The sequence below is a fragment of the Lepidochelys olivacea genome (assembly GCF_965140295.1).
Source record: "Lepidochelys olivacea isolate rLepOli2 genome assembly, chromosome: 10".
In the NCBI taxonomy this organism is placed as follows: domain Eukaryota; kingdom Metazoa; phylum Chordata; order Testudines; family Cheloniidae; genus Lepidochelys; species Lepidochelys olivacea.
Genome location: NC_140420.1, coordinates 28,263,199 through 28,287,605, shown reverse-complemented (window position 1 = coordinate 28,287,605; position 24,407 = coordinate 28,263,199). Strand labels below are relative to the sequence as shown.

Genomic DNA, 24,407 nt, shown 5'->3' with positions numbered 1-24,407 from the left:
TTCAAACCTGTGCTCCTTGTAAAACAAAAAAAAAATCAAAATCCTAAAAAAAACCCTGCCACTTTTGTCTCCAGGCAAATGGGTAGAGCACACACCCCCTATTTACTTTTAGGAAGAAAAGAAAAAAAAAACCTCTGGGTTGGAAGACTGTGAATTTCCCTGCAGGAGTTAAGTACCCTGCCTCCAGGCAAAGAAAACCTGCAATTCACAAGATAATCCCCTTTTGTCTCTGCTTGGCCACAAAGCAGAGAGAAACCAAGCTGCTTTCAGTTTCAAAGCTGCCTTCTGGACTTCCTAAAAATTCCTTTTTAAAATCTGTATTTCTAGTTCAAAAAATCTCAACTGGATCTCAAAATGATTTCAGGTTAATCCCACCGCTGCCACCATGTCAAGGTTCCTCCCCCACTCTGAACTCTAGGGTACAGATGTGGGGACCTGCATGAAAAACCTCCTAAGCTTATCTTTACCAGCTTAGGTCAAAACTTCCCCAAGGTAACAAATATTACCCCCGTTATCCTTGGAATGGCCGCTACCACCACCAAACTAATACTGGTTACTGGGGAAGAGCTGTTTGGACGCGTCCTTCCCCCCAAAATACTTCCCAAAACCTTGCACCCCACTTCCTGGACAAGGTTTGGTAAAAAGCCTCACCAATTTGCCTAGGTGACTACAGACCCAGACCCTTGGATCTTAAGAACAATGAACAATCCTCCCAACACTTGCACTCCCCCTTTCCTGGGAAATGTTGGATAAAAAGCCTCACCAATTTGCATAGGTGACCACAGACCCAAACCCTTGGATCTGAGAACAATGAAAAAGCATTCAGTGTTTTACAAGAAGACTTTTAATAAAAAATAGAAGTAAATAGAAATAAAGAAATCCCCCCTGTAAAATCAGGATGGTATATATCTTACAGGGTAATTAGATTCAAAAACATAGAGAACCCCTCTAGGCAAAACCTTAAGTTACAAAAAAGATACACAGACAGAAATAGTTATTCTATTCAGCACAATTCTTTTCTCAGCCATTTAAAGAAATCATAATCTAACACATACCTAGCTAGATTACTTACTAAAAGTTCTAAGACTCCATTCCTGTTCTGTCCCCGGCCAAGACGACTACAGACAGACCCTTTGTTACTCTCCCTCCTCCCAGCTTTTGAAAGTATCTTGTCTCCTCATTGGTCATTTTGGTCAGGTGCCAGCGAGGTTACCTTTAGCTTCTTAACCCTTTACAGGTGAGAGGAGCTTTCCCCTGGCCAGGAGGGATTTCAAAGGGGTTTACCCTTCCCTTTATATTTATGACATGGGGACATTGCAATTTGTATTAAAGATTCATTTCAGGCTCCGTATCAAAGCAGTATGAACTGGTTAGCTTACAAATTTGCTTTGCTAACTTGTGGAAATGTGTATTTAAGGTTGTGGTAGACCCCCTTCTGTTTTGACAAAAGCTATGCTATTTGATGGCTTGCCTCTGTTCCTCGGGAAATCTGAATTAATTGTTATGGTTGATTTGCATATACTGTGGATATCCCTTAATATGAGGCTGATCATGTTAAATCACTCTGTGATTCTGATGACAAACACAGTTAGTGTTATTATTTAAGACATTCTTACAAACTGTCTTCATAAATACCTATCTGTAAGAATTTTAGCCAGTAAACCTAAGTGTGATTTACAGTACCAGGGTAGCTTCCAAAAAACAGCTCATACATAATATCTAAACTTTGCTATAAATTATTTTATGAACCAGCTCTTCTGAATGGTATTTCCACGATTATCTGATAATTTTTGTATTTGACTGCTGTAGAAGAAATCTCATATACTCCCCACATAGTTTCATGAATATCAATCAAGTTTGAATTGTTTTGAATATCAATCAGAGGTGTGGGAAATCCTTAGTTTTCACAAACCTTAAAGATATGTTTCTTGAAAGAGAGATGTTGTGGCTAAGCCATATCAAACAAAACTCACAGAAGATCAGATACATTAATACTATTAGAAATTAATATATGGTCTTGTTTAAAAGCTTTAGAACTTCCATACTCAGTTGATACATTTCCTCCAGCGTTTTGTATTATGCTTTTTGGTAGTATCTGAATACTGCATATTTGCTTATTTTTTGGCACTAGTTTGCTGGAACTGACTAACTTCTAAAACTGGTGCTCATTTAAGAAATTAGGAACATAGACATTTAAGTAACAGCATGCATACCTACAAATAACTTTAGGTACAAAATTGTGCCCACAGTTATTTGTGCCCATAAGTTACAGGCTAAGAGAAGGAGGTTGCAATGCCCATACTCTGTATAATAATGTGGCACAGCACAAATATCCTTGGCAGCAGTCTTTGTGGAGCTTGGAGAAGGGGCTGATGCTTAGCGTCTCTGTGACTGAAAGGGGACAACAAATAAACTGATCTGCTTGGCTATGCATACAGAGGCTTTATTACACAGTAAAATCATGTGCAGTAAAATTATGCCAGCAGAGCAGAGTTCAAATCTCTGGGGAACATAATCGGACTTAAGCATTTTGATTAACAATATGTGGTAAAAAAAAATCCAAGGCTTGTAATGTATTTGCTTCTTTGTTTAGGTGTCCAATTTTCTATTTTGTGGCAAAGCACTTTTGTGTTTAAACTATCGAGATTATCCTGAGCTGTATACATGAATCTGAATCGTGGTGAATTTGGGAGTATTTCAAATACGAACTTCATGCCTAGGACCTTTTTCTTTTGAGTTGGATTTATATTATTTCTCGTATACTTCTAGTTCTGCGTTTAAGTTGAGCACAATGACTGTTGCTATAAAGGTTGTAGATGGCAATGTGACAGCTTTAGATAAGGGTCATATCTATAGAGCTCTATTTATTGATCCAACAAAGGTTTTGGTACAGTTGACCATACATTATTGTTACCATGTCTTGATGACACAGGTTGAGTGCAAAAGCCACTTGGTTGGTTTGGTAACTACCTTGAAAATAGATCCCAGCAGAATGAAATGAAGGGTCTGTTTTCTAATACAACAACAAAAGGGTAGGAGTTTTACAATGGCCCATTTTGAGTCAAAAGGTTGTTCATGATTTATATATTAAGAGAGCAGTACTATAAGCTCAAAGAGGCACTTATATGTATATTGTGATTTTCTTTGTGCTGGTGGTTTCTTAATTAATAAGACGGCTGAAATCCAATTTAAAAATTATGTATTGCTAAAATGTAATAAAAAAAGAAACTAAGTATATTTCTAATGTTCCTTAGACAGTATTCTTATTGAATGGATGGATGGTATTAAGTGTAATGAATTATGGATGGACATTGAACTGAGCTTTTCAAATCATATTGAACTTCCTGGATTCAACAGTTCAGGATTAAGCATAAGGAAGCAATCATTGCTTGCCATTTTGAGAAATCAATGGTTACATTTTTACCACTGGTAGGGTATAAGCCAATTAAGCTTCCCCTGTTTATTCAAAGACTTTGTCAAAACTTAAAAACCAAATGTAATGTGGAGCTTGTGCCGAAAGACCATCTACAGCTCACTGTGCTCTCTACTTAACAGAGAGCTGGATCTCAAGGGACACTTTGATTAAAACACTTGTGTTTGTCTATAAGGCAGCTTAAAGTCTTTTTCCAAATTACATGAATCTGCTTTTTCACAGACTCTTAAAAAAGTGCATATAGATTGAAATCACAAAATACTCTGCTGTATAATGTTCCCAAGATTATGACAGTTTGGCAAAACGTGATTCAGTTATTGGCTTCTTGAATATGGAATTTCTTACTGCAGGGTTTGTAGTTAGAGAGCATTTTTGGAATGAGATTTCAAGTCAATGATGGATTATTTCATTGCTGAGGATGCTACTTGCTGACTACAGAGACTTTTTTTAATCTTGAAAAAGGCTTGCTTTAATGCTTTTATTTTCATTACAATGTTATCACTTTGTATTGTGCAGTGGTGAGACTGTTAGGACGACATGGAACCCACAGATAACTTGACCAGAACTGTCTAAGAAAGGCAAATGAATGAATGATTCTACCTTCTGCTTGTAAAAGTGACCTGCATCTGTGAAACACCGTCTACCTGTTTCTGTCCTCCGGGCAGTAGGTCAATTATATTACTGATCTTGTTTTTACCAGTCATGACCTGTTTCAAGTGCAAAGTGTGCAACAGATGAAAAGCTATGTTGAAACATTGATGAAGAATGAGTTCCCTTATCATACATTTAATTTCTGGGTAGGTGGGGATATTAATACACCTGCCTGGGGCTCATGCATTACTTTTATCCCTAGCTATCCAAGAATGAAACTTCATGAGCAGCATACCTTTCCTCTTTGCATAATCTAAAAATGACATGTGATGACATAACTTCACCATGGTTAAGGAAAAACTTTTTAGTACTAGTTAAGCAAACTCAGTACTAAAAAGTTTATTTCCTTCAATATCAGACATAGTCATGTCCTTTTAAAATTATGACTTGCCCATACTGTGCCATCCTAACTACAATTCAGTTGACTGCATCTTATTTTTAACTCATACTTTGGTGAAATTATACCATGGATGAATTTGGCCCATGTTGGTGCACAGTGGCTCTCTGGCCTGTACAGTGAGATGTGGTAATTTTGCATAAAATTTTGTGTCTGTCCTTAATAGTTGTAAGCCAGATGTGACGTGGTGGTATTGGAGGTAACATATTGCTATGTGCTTACATACTTTGTGCAGAATATGGCTGTACACCTTCTTTGTGGAGTTTCTTTTATGGAGCATATTACATCAGTGATTCAGAAACTGCACTTACTTTTAGTACAATTCCAGGTGCAATTCAAGTTGCTGCTTTTAACCTACATAAAAGTGTTCCATGGATTGAGTGCCATGTGTTTCAGAAACTTTCTTTTTTTCTGTGTTATACAGCATTATCTGAAATCACTGGAGACAAGTGAGTTAACAGTCCCTAGATTTACATATGATATGGCTGGCTGCCACAGTTTCTCATCAGAAGACCCCTCCCCCCCCTCTAAAATTTGTTTTCCCTTTTGAGCCTGAATTTTTTGTCCTTCAAAGTACATTCCAGCACTTATCCATTTACCCAGACCTTTAATAAGGTGGAGTTGAATAAGGAGGATCTTAATTTTTGCAGGTTGGGGAGTTTTCACCTGAAATTGTGTCATCTTAGATGTATTTGTAAAATGTATTTTTATTATGAATTGTGCATCTACCTACTGTAGAGCATATTGATAGATGCCTTATACAAACCAAATAAATTAAGAAATCTTCTTTTAAAGGGCTTGTATCTTGGTTGAGAAAATTCTGCACTGTCTCAACTACAGAATACGATATGTGCAGTGCATGGGAAATTTTAGGATGGAGGAAAAGCAGAAATCATATGAAGCAACCAGACTCTTTTTTTAGAGTTAGAAATAGCTTCCTAAGGTACTTTAAGCTTTTCTGTACAGTTGTCTTCCCAAATAAAACTGTTTTCTAAACTTAATGATTTTTATTATTTGTTTTGTATATAAATTGTATAATATGATTTAAAAATTCCAGAACAGCTTGTGCTTGGGAACAATGCATCCAAATAAAAGTGTATAGTCATGCAATAAAAGAGGATCGATATAGATCCTTCTGTACTGCATGGTTTTATTTGTGTGGGTGGGTGTGTATATACATATTTATATAGAGAGAGAAATGTAAAGATACCATAGATAAGTACTGATAAATAAAATAAATCAGGAAGGGTATGAGAATAGCTTTAGCTGGTTCTTTCCCCAGTTTGTTTACTCTAGTACAGTTGGCTTTCAGAAAATTCCAGATGGACTTCTAATTTGATTGCAGCCTCTATATGCCTGTATGTGTCTTTTCCAACACCATATGAACAGCTAGCTCTCTATGGGCCACCCGGAAGTCCTTCATGAGCCAGTGTTTGGAAAACCATTGCTCTGTAACATTTATGTCAAATGATGCTTTGAAAAGTTACTGTAATTATTCTCAGTGATGTTTCAATATGCAAATATTCTAAAATTTAATAATAATTTCCATGTCTGTTCTCAACTTTCTTCAGAAATATCAGTTGGGGACAATGGAGTGGAGGCATTTTGGGGGAGGGTTTTGAAGACTGGCTGGCTTGGAACCTTTTAATGGGAATTAGAAGTCTTCACTTTGGTGTGTTGTGGTCTAGCCCAGCCAAGATTGGTAGTCTCCAAAAGACGTTACCATCTGATGGCTATTCTATAGCATATGTGATATTAGTTTAGTGGTTTTAATATGGTTCCCAGCTGGAAAATGTAGAGATCACAATCACTACCACCAAATTAGATACAAATCAGTATCTTTGCTGTCAGTGTTGGTAGGTTTGAATGGGCATCGAGTCTGACCTACTCCCTCATTCTGAGAGCTGCTTATCCGACTGTGCAGAAGCTTGTCTGTTGATAGCCAGCCTAAATGTGATATACGGATACACCAGGGATGTCCATCTGGCACTTTTCACAAGTACTAGACACACATTCTCTTTTTAATCTATGAAAATAAGCATGTTAAAATCATAGAACATTGGACACATCTGTTCTACACTCTGCTTTATTGCAAAATCCTGCACAAAGTTGAGTCATGCAACATGCAGTAAGAGGCAGACAACCGCATTTGTAATAGTTTTAGACAGCTCCTTCTATGGCTATAGGAAGTCTAAATTATAAATGGGAGTCAATGTATCATTTGCCAGTGTCATTGTTGAGGAAATCAAATTCATTTTGTGTACTGCTGTTACTTCATTATGTTTCCTTTTCTGTTTCAGACAATGGTTATTTTCAAATTTCACTTCTAATTCTCTTCCTTCTGAAACAATATTGTCACTGTACACTTTCTATTTGTGTTACACATCCCTGGTGTAATGTGTAAAGCCTTTCTCACTAGTTAGTTTATTTTCACAAAGAGATTTATTTTGATCAGGTAATAGCTTGAGTATCTAGTGTGGTTAAATTAAGTCTCTTTCTTACCCTGAAAGAAAATATAAAAAAATCTAATAGTGCCATCTCCCACACTGCACTCCTTGATTAGAACAACACGTATATTTTGCACACGCCCCCCATCCCCCTCTGCCATTTCCTTACAATAGCACTCTAAAGTGACTGTCCTTGGGATAATGCATATGAAAACCTTATACAGTATATCAAGAAACAAGATTGCTCTGTACTGTGGCTTTCAGTAGAATGTCAGTTTAGACCTCATGTTCTTGGGAAACAAAGGAGTCATACTGATGACTAAATAGTCAGTAGTATCTCTGTATGGGGAAATACCTGCCATTGTCCTTTCTTGATTATTGTTCATTTGGTTCAGTTTTTCTCCATTGTATCTCAATATAAATCTGCTGAGATTAAGAAACAGTAATTCTGTTGGATTAAAGATTCCTATTTAGATTTTCACCTCACCTGGCACAGGGCGATGTAATACAAATTTCCCTGCACCAGCTGTGTGTCCTGATAGTATTGATCCCCAGGGAGCACAGGTGGAGATCCTGCTCAAATTCATGGAGTTAACACTTGAGAAGGGCATCTTTAAGATTATCTGGGGCTCTAGGGAATCAATATATCCACCTTTTCTCTGCCCACATTGCTCTGCTCTGTGCTTGCTTCTGTTTGTAGGACAGATGTCAGCTAGCTTTCTGCTGCAACAGCCTCTACTAACAGCCTTTTTCCCCAGTGGGAGCCTCTGCCAGGGTCCTTGCCAAAATAGACCTTGGAATAGAACCTCTGGGAGTTAAAACGGAGGCTTGAGACTATATTTTTGAATACTAAAGGTGTGTCATGTACTCAGAAATGAATATTACACAACTTTCTGATGAGTGGTAAATAGCAAAGGAACATGGAAACATAAAATAGGGAAGAAAGTGATTAATGCAGGGAAGTCTATTTTTGATAGTGGTCAAGAATGTGGGAAATTTCTTCTTACACCAATATTCAGCCTACTTTTGTGATGCAAGAAACTCAGGATGGGCTAATGTGAATATGATCAATTATCTCTTCATTCAATTCCAACTCCCATCCCCTACTCTTAAGGCATCACATAGGGGCTATCTGTCTGTCTCCTGAGGAGAACAATGTAAGCAGTGATAAGTGAACTTCAGAAGGCTCATAGGCTTGTTTCATATAAACATGCAACAATTTTGTTGTTTTTTCTTAAACTTATCCGCGGTATTTATGTTGAATGGGAGTGGTGAGGGATTTCTGTGCTTCTGATTGAGTTCAGCAGAGTTAAGAGAACTTTATTTTAACACTTAAAAACATTATATAAACTACTAGGAAACTCACTTACAAGTAGGACTGGGTAAATGGGTTCAATTAAAATGAGGACTGCCTGGAGTCTTCACCTCTCCCTTAAACTAAATCTAAGCCTTGTTTAAAGTTTGAAACAGTTAGTTTAAGAACATTCAGTATGACTGAATCAGCCTCCGTATGGCCCAGTAGGCCTCCCTGGTCATCCTTACATATCTTGGATTATGTTGGAAGAATCAGCAATTCTCTTAAACTCTTTGATCAGCCCTAACTGCTGTTATAGTACATTGTCGGGCACAAAATTCATCTGAGACCTATTGGGTGAAATCCTGGCTCCACTGAAGTTGACTGGAGTTTTGACGTTATAGGAGTGAAATTCTGTCCTCCCTGAAGTCAATGTCAAAACTCCCATCAACTTCAAGAATTTGGGACCTCACAGAGAGACTGCTGTTTCATTGGCACTGAGTTTCATTGTTGCTTGTTGCTGGGAGGAAGGCTTCTGCTTTCCTCCTTAGATGAGTGGTCTAAGGGTTGGAAAGAGGAGAGCTCTGAGTACAGTTTCAGGAAGAATGGGAAAGGTGATTGTAGCGGGGCAGTCACCCCGCTCCTGCCCGGAAGAGTTTAAAACAGCTCTGAGAGCAGGCTGTGGCAGGGAACCAGTAAGAATAGGCTGATAGGGGGAAGTAGCCACAGGTGGGACTACGCCTCAATCAGGCCTCAGCTAGCCCTATAAAAGGGCTGCTAGGCAGGAGCTAAGTTACTCTCTCTAGTTTTTGAGAGGGAAGGACCTGGTTGCCTGGGAGCTGAGCAGGGATCTGAGGTAAGGCAGAGCTGGGGAAAGGCAAGAGGGGTTGGGGAGCTCCAGCCTGACAACCTCCCAGGCTGCAGGGCGTTTTGCGGGGCCTAAAACAGGTGCTGGGGCTGCAAAGGGGCAGACCAGGGCTAAGCAGAGGCAGCAGGTCCTACTCTCCCTTGCCAATGATGAGTGGCCATTACAGGCTGCAGTTGGCCCCAGTGAGCGGTGGCGAAATGATGACTGGCAGTAGGCACTAAGGCAAGGTGGGATTAGGGGGTTGGGGTTCCCGGGGGAGGGGAGACCCAGAGACTGAGGGGATACTGCTGGGGCAGAACCCCCAGACAAAGGGGCACTAGGGTCCGGAAGGGACACGGGGGCCAGTGGTGGCATCAACACCGGTGTGCAGAGGGCGCTCCGGAGCTGGAAAACGAGCTAATTCCCAGAGAGCCAGCAGGAAGCACTGCAGGGATGAGTCCTGCATTGTTACAGTGATCTTGGGCATCCCTTGACGTATCAAGGAGCTGTTGGAACAAAGAAGAGGAACAAACTAAAGATGTTAAGACAGAATTGGAGGTTTTCTTGACTTCGTCTCTGAAAAGTAAAAGCTGTGGGGGACTTCCACAAAGGCATGAAGCTGGAACTGCAGCGGTATGAATTATAAGCACAGATGCCTAGATAGATTAGAAATAGAATGACGTGGGTCAGGAAAATTCCCCATTTTTTTAAGTAACTGCTATCTGAAACAATCCAAAGGGGGGAAATATGATGAGAGTTACATTATTACAATGCATTTGAAATGCAGTGCCTTTTGAATTGAGACATTGGTAGGTGAGCATGAACTCATCACTTTTTACTTTAGGGACTTCCACTTCAGGTCAGCTTTAAAGCGTTAAAGATTTTTTTTCTTTTTTTTATGCACAGGCTGAGATTATAGTCCATACTGACCTATTCTGTGGCAAGGGCAGCATGGTCTTTCCCAGTTTCAGTGAAAACAAAGTGATATCTTCTATATGCCATTTCCACTTCTCACTCCAATGAAAAGTTAGGATTTTTTAAAGTGTGCAGACTGTTTACTCCATGATGGTGTTTTCCACTAAAACTGAATTCCTTCAATAGCTCAGAACAAGAAGGCTTGGAGGCATACTTTCCCAAAGAATATGTTAACTGTTCTTTTTTCAGACCCTAGCTAAGTTAGACCTAATTGAGTCTTATGCTTCAGGGAGTTAGAAGACCAGGTGTCCAAAAGAGTTCCCTCTTCCCACCTTGTACAACATTGTACAATTAGACAACCACATTACGGATTTCTTTTTTTTTTTCTTTCTTTTTGCCTTCCTTTAGGCACTGACCACTCCCAAGGTAGGATATCAGACTTAATGGGCCAGTAGCCTGAACTGGCATGGCAGTCCTATGTTTCTTAAAGATGCGTAACACTTTAGGATCTTGAAATCAATGTTCCTATTGGTGATTTATCTCTGTTAAAATATGTAATTATTAAAAATTGTAATTTTTCCAGTACATTTTTAAAGAAGATGATACAGACTCGGATGTGGTTTCTTGATTTGCAAAGGGAACTCCTATATGATACAAAAATTTTAATGCAATCTTTGATGTAATATATATAATCTCTACTTTTATTCATCTGAACATGAAAGGCAATATTCCATGAAAAAGCTATCTGTCTCCAATCTCCAGTTTCAGCAAGTTGCTGCCTCTGAAGAGAAAAGTTGAACCAGTCTGCCTACAGTACTATTACTGTCCTTTCACTGACAGCACTGCTGGAGGTACCATTAATACCCATATTACTGGCTGTGAATTTGTTGCAGCAGGCTTACTTCCTAAGGTGTATAGAACCATGGCAAACAGAGATGGTCATTTTCCTCATTTGCATATTGATGCTGCTTCCTGCTACACACTGGGAGTGACTTTGAGTCACTGGCAAATGCTGAATTTAAACCTGGTTCCTGTAACATTAATCTTCCTGAAATTCTGCAGTGATTGAATGCATTTCTGAACAAGTTGCTTAAAGTACAGTAGGTAACAGCTTCATATCTGTGTCTGGTTAGACAATGCTCTTCTTACTAGTTGTTCTCATCTTCTTAAGTGTTGATGGAAATAATATTTTTCCTGGCAGCACTATTATCTCTATCATTACATATAGTTCCTTGGATATGTGCAATGCAGGCAACCAAGCTAAACAGGGCATCTTGCTAACACCTAAAAACATTTCATTTTAAGTGTACATCTATTTAAAAAAGTACATAAAAAGGAGTTACCAAATGCAAGGTAGTGTTGCCATATATTTTAATAAAGACTCCAAATTGATTACTTTTCTTCCTTTTTTATTTTAAAGAGCTATGACACTCTCCTGATGATACATGATATATTACTTTGGTTTTAGTTTCATGTTGCCTATATTTATTTGGGGGGTTGTTTTGCTGTGGTGTGGGGTTTTTTTTTTGTCCGTTTCTATTTTAAAGGGCTTATATTCTCTTTGATCAATATCTGAATAGGTGTTTCCCCCTCTTTTTGGTTAGAAGTCTAAATAAAAGAATAAAATGTGTGTCCTAGTTCTATCTGAGGACATTAGTCAATAACAGGTACATTTATACTCTGTGTGTGTGTGTGAGAGAGTGAGAGAGAGAGAGAGAGAGAGACAGAAAAACTTCATTTTAACGTTGTGTGATAACTGAAGGGGGGGTAGCTCCCTTATGGACACCCAGCCAGCCAGTTAGCTGTAAAATCCCTCTTGGTGTTTGTTCTCTGCTTGCTTTGCCTGTAAAGGGTTAACAAGCCCACGGGTAAAAGAAAAGGAGTGGGCACCTGATCAAAAGAGCCAATGGGAAGGTAGAACTTTTTAAAATTGGGAAAGAAACTTTCCCTTTGTCTGTTGTTCTCTGGGCTGGAGGGACACGGAGCAGCAATGATATAAGCAGAAATGCTGTGTAAGGCTTGAACCAGGTATGAAAATTCATCAGATCATACCTAGAATTACTTATTTGGAACCCCCCCCCCCAATATGTAAGTAAATTAGAAATGTTTTGCTAGATGCAAACAGGTTTATTTTTTTTTATTTTGGCTTGTGGGTCTCCTCTGGGCTAAACCCAGATGTTTTTGTTTTGCTTGTAACCTTTTAAGCTGAACCTCAAGAGAGCTATCTTGATGCGTAATTTTTGTAATTGTTTTTTTTAAGATCTAGCAAAAAGCCTAAGTTCCAAATGTGTTTCCTTTCTGGTTTTTTTTAACCTTTTTTAAGAACAGGATTGGATTTTTGGTGTTCTAAGAGATTTGTGCATATTGTTTGATTAGCTGGTAGCCACAGCTAATTTCCTTTGTTTTCTTTCTAAGCTCTTCCCTGGGGGGCGGGGGGTGTGTGTGAAAGGGCTTGACAGTACCCTATAGGGATGAGTTCCCAAGTGTTCCTACTTGGGTTCAAAGGGGTTTTTTTGCATTTGGGTGGTTGCAGCGTTTACCAAGCGAAGGTCAGAGAAGCTGTAACCTTGCGGGCCCCCACCATCTGCACTTGGAGTGACAGAGTGGGGATTCAGCCTTGACATGTTGTTAGACATAACTTAACATTAAGTTAAAAAAGGAATAATTCTAATTAGGTAGGGTACTTATGGCAACCTGTAGAAGTATCAGCCATTAAGTCATCCCTTAGACTTGAGATGTGGCTGCAGAGGCAACGTACTGCAGCCTGTGGCCTGCCACTGGTTCTGAGAGGATTTTCCTTTTGGCTTTTATGAGAGTTTCCTGATATCATCCTGCATGATTGTGCAATGGTTGTAAAGCATTCTGAAAATGAAAATTGTGAAGTATTGCTGTTAGCACAGTAGGGAATACCATGCAGTTCGTTATGCTAATTTACATTCCTTTTTTACAGTTTTCCTATTTTTTAAATATTTTATTTACCTGTTATAATAACTGGGGGCAGTTGAAGGAAAACACTTATATATCTTGAGATTTTGAAAACCATCTAATGGATTAGGATACCAAATTCTCATTTAAGGGAACTGGATTTCCAAACTTCTAGGTGTGATTTTGAAAATCTCATTTGTATGTACACAATATACATTATTATAAAAACAACATTATGCATATTTCTAAAGTATTTTAGTTGTATAGTTCTAGGAAAAAAGATAAATTCCCATCAGAGATTTACTAAAACTGCCATCCTACATAAACAAATTTCCATTTTTAAAGTTTTTTTTTTTTTCGAATATAAGATGTACAATTTGACTGTCATGTCTACAAGTAATGTATAATTGAGTAATTAAACTGAGAAATTGCATGTTCTGGTGTATAAAGAAAAACTAGTGAAAGAAAAAAATGCATTAGTTCTTGATTCTGCCTCACATAAATTGATGTTAATATTATGGTTTATTTCTACTGTCAAGTTTTAATTAACAACCCTGGTGCACAATTAAAACATAGGTACTCTCGTAAATCTTATATTCTCAGTGAGACAAAATCAGTACACAAAATATTCACCCTCATAAACTACACTGCAGTTGTGTATTGAAGGAAATGCTTTGTTATTGGGAGGCTAAATAAAATAACATTCTAAAATTGCTGCATTATGTGATCTTTAAACAGATGCTTCCCAGTTTAAGGGCTTGGTCTGGACAAGTATTTTAAATCAATTCAAGTTGCAGGTACCTAGCACTATGCTGTTTAAAAAACAAACCAAACAAAAATAATTTGGTTTGTTTAAATATGGTTTAGGTGTAATACAAGATGAAACAGATTGTTTTGCATAAGTAGTTAACACACATTTCAAGGGACCATTCACTATGAAGTGGCCTGTTAATACTCCTCCAGTCATAGGGAGGAAAGGAAGCCAGGGAGAAGTGGCGGAAGTGGATGGTGTTTTTTGTGGGTTATAGATTGGTGTAAGCTGTAAATCTAGTGTCTAATTTCAGTCCATATGTCTAGCAAAGTTCTGAATTTACGCTCCCAGGCTCGCCTTTAGAAAGTGTTGTGCAGGTTTCCTTTGAGGATTGAGAGATTAGATATAGAGTGATCACTTTGTGGCTTAAAGAGTCAGGTGCACTATCTACACTGCCACTTTACACTGTTTTTTCACACCACTGAGCGAGAAAGTTTCAGTGCTGTAAAGTAGCAGTCTAGACAAGTCCTAACCCTACAAAATTAAGTCAACCTAACTTAGGTTGGCATACAGCCACTGCTGTTATTAAATCACTTGTGTATGCATGAACACTTGGCTCTGTGAGTTGGCCGTGCACCTCCTCACTGGGCACTGTGACAAATTTCCTCTTTTACCTTGGTGGGTCTTGCGCTTACTGGCGGATTTGCTCACCTTGGAGCTTCATGGCAGCCCTCAGCTTGGCCGTTTTTCTGAACCCACAGTCCAGGTCGACTCCTCCTGTGTCTGACCAGGAGTTGGGAGGTTTGGGGGGAACCTGGGCCCGCCCTCTACTCCGGGTTCCAGCCCAGGGCCCTGTGGAGTGCAGCTGTCCAGAGTGCCTCCTGTAACAGCTGTGCGACAGCTACAACTCCCTGAGCTACTTCCCCATGGCCTCCTCCCAACACCTTCTTTATCCTCACCATAGGACCTTCCTCCTGGTGTCTGATAATGCTTGTACTCCTCAGTCCTCCAACAGTATGCATTCTCACTCTCAGCTCCTAGCACCTCTTGCTCCCAGCTCATTACACACGCACCCACAAACTGAAGTGAGCTCCTGCCCTGATTAGCCTGCCTTAATTGATTCTAGCAGCTTCTTGATTGGCTGCAGGTGTTCTAATCAGCCTGTCTGTCTTAATTGTCTCCAGAAGGTTCCTGATAGTTCTGGAACCTTCCCTGTTACCTTACCCAGGAAAAAGGGACGTACTTAACCTGGGGCTAATATATCTGCCTTCTGTTAGTCTCCTGAAGGAAGAAGGGCAGGGCCTGAAGTGTCTGCACACTCAGGTCAGTGTCTTCCGCCTCCAGGCCCTGCAGAGGCTCCTCTATAGTGCAGGTAGCATACTGGCACACGCTTTCCTGCGCCGCTTCCAAGGGCTCCGATACGACCAGCAGCTCTTTTATCTTTGTCCGAGAGGTTTTCCGCGAGACCTCTCCAGGCTGCCGGTCTTCTACCAGGACCTCCTCCGGACCTGGAAACTGTTTTCAACGACCGGGTCCGCAGCGGCCACTGTGGGAGCAGATCTCCTTGCGGAGCCCCTGCTACATAACCCCCAGCTCCATGTGCAGGTGGTGGAGTCCCACTCGGTGCACCAGAGTTTGGTCCTGGCGGAAGTCACGAGAGTCGGAGACCTCCTGGACTAAGACCGGGGAGACTGGCTGGATCCCCTGATGCTCGCTGATCAGCACAGGTGACCATGCAGAGTTCATCAGCACAGGTGACCATGGAGTCCCAGAATCGCAAAAGAGCTCCAGCATGGACTGAACGTGAGGTACTGGATCTGATTGCTGTATGGGAAGACAAATCTGTGCTATCAAAACTCGGTTCCAGAAGACGAAATACCAAAATATTTGAAAAAATCTCCAAGGGCATGAGGGACAGAGGCTATAACAGGGACCCGCAGCAGTGCTGCATGAAACTTAAGGAGCTCAGGCAAGCCTACCAAAGAGGCAAACAGCCACTCCAGGTCAGACCCCCAGACATGTCGCTTCTATGATGAGCTGCATGCAATTCTAGGGGGTGCCCATACAACTACCCCACACCTGTACGTGGACTCCTGCAAGGGAGTCTTACACAACAGGGATGAGGATTTTGGGGACGAGGAAGACAGCACACAGAAGGCAAGTGGAGAAACCATTCTCCCCGACAGCCAGGAACTATTCATCACCCTGGAGACAATACCTTTCCCCAAACTGGGCTCCTGGACCTTGAAGGCAGAGAAAGCACCTGTGGTGAGTGTACCTTTGTAAATATAATACACGGTTTAAAAGCAAGCATGTTTAATGATTCATTTGCCTTGAAGCCTTAGGATGCATTCCTGGCCAGTACAGCTACTGGAAAAGTCTGTTAATGTGTCTGGGGATGGAGTGAAAATCCTCCACAAACATCTCCTTGAAGCTCTCCTGGAGGTACTCCCAAAGCCTTTGCAAAAGATTTCTGGGGAGGGCAGCCTTATTGCCTCCTCTATGGTAAGACACTTTACCCACGCCAGGCCAGTAGTCCATAGTCTGGAATCATTGCATAAGAAAGCATGTCAGTGTATGGTCCTGGTGTTGGCTGGCATTCAAGCAACAGCAATTCTTTATCTCTCTGTGTTATCCTCAGGAGAGTGATATCATTCATGGTCACCTAGTTGAAATAGGGGAATTTTATTAAGGGGACATTCAGAGGTGGCCATTCCTGCTGGGCTGTGTGCCTGTGGCTGAAAAGAAGTTAGCCACACAGTGGGGGGAGGGGTGAAGCGATCATCCCAGAGAATGGAGTGTGTGGGGGGGGGGGGTTAGTTGTGTTTTGTACTGCATGTTAACCTGAAAACCACAGCCCCTTCTTTTAAATGGCCAACCCAATGGGTGCTTGGTATGGGAAATGAGGGTGCTGCTGTTTGAAACCATTGCCACATCTTATGAAGGTTAAAGAAGCTAAAAGACTGGCTTACCATGGCTGCCTGCAAGCTGAAGTCTGTCGCCTGGCCCTGCGTATGTGATCTCTCACAGCAAACCAGCAGGCCCTCAATATAAGAGGCAAAATGCGACCTTGTAAAGAAAGCTCATGTGCTGTGTAATGTTAACAGCTTGGTTCACCGTGAAAGAGTCTACCCATTGTTCTCTAAAATGTGTCTTTTAAAATACTACTCTCCCTTTTTTTTCCTCTCACAGCTGTAAATGTTTCAACGCTCCCCCTATCATCTCTGTCCCAGAGGAGCGCAGATAAGAAGGTGGGGAAAAAAACTCACTCATGATGAAATGTTCTCTGAGCTCCTGCAGTCCCTCACTGAAAGAGCCCAGCAGAATGCATGGAGGCAGACAATGTCAGAGTCCAGGAAAGCACAAAATGAATGCGAGGACAACTGGCTGGAGCAAGAGGAGAGCTGGCAGCAGCATGATGAGAGGAGGCAGGAAGCAATGCTGAGGCTACTGGAGGATAAAACTGATACACTCCGGCGTATGCTTGAGGTGCAGGAAAGGCAGCAGGAGCACAGACTGCCACTGCAGCCCCTGTGTAACCAACCACCCTCCTCCCCAAGTTCCATAGCCTCCTCACCCAGACGCCCAAGAACGTGGGGCAGGGACGAGGCTCCGGGCACCCAACCACTCCACCCCAGAGGACTGCCCAAGCAACAGAAGGCTGGCATTTAATAAGTTCTGAAGTGCAGTGTGGCCTTGTGCTTCGCTCCTCCCCCACCCCTCCTGGGCTACCTTGGCAGTTATCCCCCTATTTGTGTGATGAATTAAAAAAAGAATGCATGAATTTGAAACAACAATGACTTTATTGCCTCTGCAAGCAGTGATCAAAAGGGGAAGGGCAACTGGCTTACAGGGAAGTAAAGTGAACCAAGGGGGTGGGTTTTCATCAAGGAGAAACAAACAGAACTTTCACACCGTAGCCTGGCCAGTCATGAAACCGGTTTTCAAAGCTTCTCTGATGTGCAGCATGCCCTGCTGTGCTCTTCTAACCGCCCTGGTGTCAGGCTGCATGTAATCAGCAGCCAGGCGATTTGCCTCAACCTCCCACCCCGCCATAAATGTCTCCCCCTTACTCTCTCAGATATTGTGGAGCACACAGCAAGCAGCAATAACAATGGGAATATTGGTTTCGCTGAGGTCTAACCGAGTCAATAAACTGCGCCAGCACACTTTTAAATGTCCAAATGCACATTCTACCACCATTCTGCACTTGCTTAGCCTATAGTTGAACAGCTCCTGACTATTGTCCAGAGTGCCTGTGTATGGCTTCATGAGCCATGGCATTAAGAGCTAGGCTGGGTCCCCAAGGATAACTATAGGCATTGCAACATCCCCAATAGCTATTTTCTGGTCTGGAAAGTAAGTCCCTTGCTGCAGCTGTTCATACAGACCAGAGTTCCTGAAGATGTGAGCTAATTTCATAGTGTAGACATACTCTCTGTTGACTTAATTACATCGACTGTGACTCTATGCTGCTCGGGAAGATGGTGTTAATAAATCAGTGCAGAGAGGCACTTTGGCAGGAGCTAATTTAAGTGAAGAATCTTCCATCTGGGTTGATACAAGGCAGATGATGTTGACCTCACCCTGTAGTGTAGACCAGGTCTAAATTGCCCAGACCTGAGGAAAAGCTCTGTGTAAGCTCAAAAGCTTGTCTCACTCTCCACAAGAATGTCCAATAAAAGACATTACCTTGTCCACCTGGTCTCTAATGTTCTGGGACCGACACAGCTACACCACCACTGTGTACATGTTTGATCTATGTTGGAAAAAGTATTAATGCAAGTGAAAACTCTCAATAATCTGTGCTAAATAAGGAGAATTAACCACAGTTTTGTTTTTGTTGCTACAAAGTGATAATTTGCATTTAGCAACTTTTTTGCTTACTAGAAGTTATTTCTGTTTCCGATACAGGAGTGATTAACATTCCTGGACTAGATTGATAGTCTGAGAGAGAGGAATGTAATACATCATTATTGTCTTCTCTGTATTAAGTATAAACTGGGAATTCATGAAAAATGTGAGACTGCTATGTATGAACTTAAATGATGAACTGTGGTTTATTTACCATCTGGCTTTTAGGCATTTTCACCCTCCTTCATGTCATGAAAATTGCACTTTCAGTTCCAAAGTATTATAAAAATCTATGTCTAAAATTGTTGTCTAGGTAGGTATTGAGAATTTGAAACTATTTTCTTTCGTATGATATATCTAAAAAAGTGTAATTAGTCTATAGTTATCTGGGAAGTACTATACCATATAAACACGTAATAGATGCAATTCCTGCAGATTAATTTGTAGCTATAGAGGAAGTACTTAAAAAAAAAAAAAAAAAAAAGTCATGCACTTTGCAATTTTTAGGTTCCAAAATGTGTAATTCTTACACGAGGTAAAGAACTTCGGACCAGATTCCCAGATGCTGTAAAGTGGCTTCATGGTACTGAATTCAATGAAGGAATGCCAGTTTACACCAGCTGCTCAATATGGCCACTTTTGTCTTGATGGTACTCTCCATGTATCCACTTGGTCTATAGTTATGAGGTAGCTATTATGTGGCTATTTGTGCCTTGTTAAACCAAGATAAATGAAAATGACTGTGTTTTATTTGTCTATTGCAAAGTAAATATATTGCCCATAAAGGTGCTGCCAGGTCAACAGCAGTGCAGAATGTAATCTTTATTTCAAGCTCCAAATAAGTAAAGTTTAGGCAATAGCAGGGTAAGCTTCTCACACTACTTTCCCAGTAAAGATTAATCAGGGGTGAAAGTAACTCCAAAGACTTACCGGTATGGGTGCCAGCTCTGGCCCCTGGAAGGGGCGGGGCCTGGTGGAAGGGGCGGGGTTGGGTGAGCGTCCCCCCCAGCCAGCCCTTCTATGCCACCTGGCCTGCACAGTCTGGGGCTCCAGCAGGGATTTCAAGGGCCCGGGGCTCCAGCTGCTGCCACGATAGTGGCATCAGTGTCTGGAGCCCTGGGCCCTTTTAAATCGCAGCCCTGGGGCAGCTCCCCCTGTCCCCGTCAGCAGTGGGGTGGGGAGGGTGGCAAAAGGGGAAACTACGTTAAAGCACCACCGCGGCAGCGCTTTAAGCAGGGTCCTTTGCCGTGGCAGCACATTAATGTCCCTGCCCCTTTTGTGCCCCCTCCTCCCCCCGCATCAGCAGCTCTCCTGGTAGGGTCCCTACCTGCAGGGCCACCAACCAGGAAGGGGCAGCGCTTTAAGGATGGTTCTTTGCCGCGGCAGCACTTTAACGTTGCTGCCCTTTTCCCTCCCGCCATTGGCGGCCTTGCCGGTATGGACCCTGGGAGACAAAAGGGGCAGGGACATTAAAGCGTTGCCGCGGCAGCGCTTTAATGTGGACTGGGTATGGGCCGGTACCAGCTTCTTACCGGTACGCCGTACGTACCCGCTCACTCTCACCCCTGAGATTAACCCTATTCTGGCAGAGGACACACTCCCCTAAAGGCAGTTATTCAGTCTCTAGGCATGTTTAGTCCTTGGTCTAACTGTTGAGACTGCAGATGAGAGTGTCATTACCAAAGTACCATGCACATGAATGAAGCAATGGAATGAATAACAGTGTTGTGTTGATATGCAACCCTGTCCAACAGGAACGAGGTCACTTTCAGTTCACACAAGCAACCAGACAGTCATTTGATGGCAACAGATTTTGATCACTACTTACCTGGGTCAGATTCAGGTTTGTGTGACCTCAAGTCCCCTGAAATATTAACTCACCTAATAACTGCATTTATTATCCCAATAGATTCTTCTAGACTCTGCAATTTTTGTTGCAAGTCATAACATTAAAAGAACGATGAGGAAAAAAGGACCTTTCATCACCCATTCAATGTATTAAAGCACTGCTGCCTTGTGAGAACTTGTAGATAACCTAACATGATACTTACCTGGAAATGTCCTTTGATGGACATAAAATATAGAATCTTTCAGTGTCAGATCATGAGGAGGTGGAAGGTGCAGTGTAGCTCAGTCACTTGGGAATCATAATGTAGGACAGCGGTTCTCAAACTGGGAGGGCACGGAATGTATTATAGGGGTGTGTGTGAAGCTTTCGGGGGAAAAAGAAAACCTTACTGCACACATTCAGAGCTGGGCGGCCAGAGAGTAGCAGCTGCTGGCTGGATGCCCAGCTCTGAAGGCAGCGCCACCACCAGCACCAGTGAAGGAGTAAGGGTGGCATGGTATGGTATTGCCCCCCTTACTTCCGTGCTGCTGCTGGCAGAGGCACTGCCTTCAGAACTGGGTGCCTGGCCAGCACCCGCCACTCTCTGCTCTTCCTTCAGAGCTGGGTGGCTGGAGAGTGGCAGCTGGTGGCTGGACACCTGGGGATGGGGGTGGGCATAAACTACTACAGACACAAAGAAGGGAGAAGCACAATCAAATACTTTGGAGAAACACTGGTATAGGGGAAGATGGATGGAACCAGAAGGGGGAAGAGTTGACCTATTGCTTGCTTGGGGTTTTTTTATTTAAAGTCCTCAAATGCCATAGTGATGGGTATGATGTATCTACTTAGGTAAACAGATCCTTCAGGGCCAAAAGATATTGCCCATTTCAGTTTCCCTAACAAGGAGAATCATTACTGAACCTGTCAATGGCACAAGAAAACTTCTAGTGCAACTTGGCCCAGACAAGTTCCTTCCTCACTGCAGGGAAGCTTAAAGGATAGCTGCATCTTACTGAAGCTTGAATCACATGAGTATGCATTACTTTGTTTGCAGAGAAAGGGCAAACACTCTCTCAAAGAGGAGAAAGGGAAGAAAATATCTAGGAATAAATGTTGCCAGGGGATGTTTTTGCAAGCTAACAAATGGCTTGAGGTATGTTTCAGGGAGAGCTACATGGGACGTCATAAACTGTCTGACACTGCTGTATATTTTGTGCTTGAAGTCAGTGGGACATAAGCAGGTGCTTTAGTGCTTTGCTGAGCCTGGGCCTTAATCTCTTTCTGCCTGTTTTCCCATTTTTAAAAGGTTAAATAGTTCACCTTGTTTTCAAAGATCTTAGAGATCCTTGAAGTCAATGGGAGTCTTTCCATTGTTTCTAAGTGAATGCTGGCTCAGGCTACTTGTTATGGTCGCACATTGCTGCAAGGCCAGCAATATCATCTGAGATTTCTTGGCTACCAGCTTTCCACGCAGTCCATGAGGCCCTTCCCTTCCCCCACCCCCATTCTTTCCTATACCTCCTTTCCTGGCATGGAGCACACATTATTTTAGCATTGTTCAATGCACTGAAAAGCCAGGTTCTAGATTTACCCCCAAATCTCCACAAAGTGTATAGTCAAAAGCATTGCCAATGCCTTTGACTATACCAATGCCTTTGACTATACACTTTGTGGAGATTTGGGGGTAAATGAAGCAATGTCCCAATAAATGTAAGAAACACTTTCAAACTCTCATATCTAATAAAAATGTTTGATCCTGTAATGTTTATTTTATTTGTTTAAATAAAAATCTGGTGAAAAATTGATCTTGAGAAAGTCAGTTAGATTGGCTGAGCTTTGCCCCAGGTTTAGTGGTAAGGAAGGGCAAAAATCTGATTTATACTTGAAAGCTGCCTGCCTTAATTATGGAGAGATATTTTCGTGCTCCATATACTTGTGAGAATAATGAAGTCTGACTGGTTTTCTTCTGTAATGTAAATCCTCTAAAGTAGGTAAACACTGTTTAATAAAGCAGAAAGTTAAACTTCTTTCCAAAAGAACCCATCTGAGATTTTTAAATAGAAGTGGTGTAGTCTTCACATAGTATGTGAGAGAATCACAAGTTAAAACATGATACTTTAAGCCTGATTTGTCAGCGTTTTGTTTTATGTAGTGTGACTGTAGCCTTGTTGGATATCAGAGACACAAAGTGGGTGAGATAATATCTTTTATTGAGTCAATTTCTTGTGATGAGACAGACAAGCTTACATAGAGCTTCTTCTTCAGACCTGAAGTAGGCTAAACCTCAGACTTGAAGATGAGCTCTCTGTAAGCTTGACAACTTGTCTCTCTCACCAATAAAAGTTGGTCCACTAAAAAATATTATCTCATCCACCTTTGTCTCTCCATAGTTTTGTTTTTCTATAAACCTTTGCAATTTTACCATTTTATGGTGGCAGTTTCATTAAATTTTATTAATAGATCAAAAATCTCCCCTTTTCTCTCTCTTTAAATTATCTTGTTATATGAGCCCAGAAGCATGCGTCAAAGACGGTTGCGAGAGTATAGGTTGAATTATAAGGGTACTTGCTATAATTCCATGTTGAGTTTAAACATAAACAAATTAGAGTTGTTAATTCTCTGAGTAGCTTTATGTAGATTAGGCTTTCTCTCAAACTCCCACTTTCAAATTCCCTCAGAAAACAAAACAATAATTTGCTGTATAAATAATAACCGTGGGGACTAAATCTCTCCAGATGCCCCCATCTGGCACAGAAAATCTGGTTGATAGCACAGCAAAAGGCTTGGTGAATTTCCTTAGTTCATATATAGATTTAAATTAATAGAATTTAGCAAAACTTTCTGTACTATTCATAGGCTATAGTATCATAATTATCAATAATATTAGGAATCTTATACTAACTGTTTTGTAACATATTTATCACATCTAATATTATCTCTGTGTTAGACAAGAGTAGAGAGGTGATATCTGTCCAACAGCTTCCTTATATTCAGAATTGTTTGTTTAACTTCTATAAAGGTTCTCTCCTGCCCTCAAGTCACTGTTTGCTCTATGAAGGTGAATACTGTGGTTGAATGGTGATTTCTTCCGACAGCAAAAAATACAAATCCCTATTGATTATTTTATTTTTACGCTAAACCATTCTTACCAAAATACAATTCATTTTTAAACCTTAATGGTTAACACTGTCCGTATTCTAGATATTCAAATCTTTTTATGCTCCCAAACTATGGCAGGTATAAGGTTAATCATCCATATTAGGAACAGCTTCACATATGCCTTAGGCACTAACCTGGTATCTTTCTACAAAGAGTGAGACGGCACCTACCTATATGACATGTTGTTTCTTCATCTTTGTTATTAACAGCTTCGGGCTACGTGTACATTCCTTCAGCCTCATAGGCCAGATTAGGTTGCTATTCCCTGAATATGAGGTCAATTTCAACATATTTTCTCTTAAGTGACACTACTGTTTTATTTTACCTAGAGAATGCCTCTTTAAGGAAGATTGGTCCGAGAAGTAGCAGGGTTAAGTTTTCAACTCTTGGCTTATTCTACTGCTTTTTTATTAATTCATCCATCTATTTTCTTGGGTGTAAGAAAAAAAAAACAAATAAAGCACACTTCTAACTGCTGTTATATTTGGGAAGTAACAGCATACTTTTTAAATAAAAATGATCCACCATGGCTTTTAGGTGGAATGGATATATCTGATAGCATCCTTCATGCAAATACTTGTGTCTCAGCGGCCGATACTTATCGAATGAGAAAAACAATAAAAATATTTATTGTCTGAAAGAATTCTCATTGTCATATGGTGCGCAAAAATTAAATATTTATACCTGCTCACTGGGGTAAATAACACTGCAGTCAATTACACTGTAGACACCTTCTAATGGCTGTTGACACCTGTAATAACATTGCAACTCACAAAACATCGGGTGTAAACAAACAGGAGGAAAACATCATGGGAAAAGAGCGTCTGGCCTATAGAAAATCTGTCTTATTAAAATAAAATAATAATAATTTGAAATAATGAGATCAACAGTAAAGACCAGACC

General features: G+C 41.0%; 1 protein-coding gene across 20 annotated transcripts in view; it reads left to right on the top strand.

Moving 5' to 3' along the window:
• The window catches only part of RBFOX1 (RNA binding fox-1 homolog 1), a 2,420,635-nt gene that overhangs the window by 1,647,907 nt on the left and 748,321 nt on the right, over positions 1-24,407 (top strand). The gene's annotated exons all lie outside the window — the stretch shown is intronic.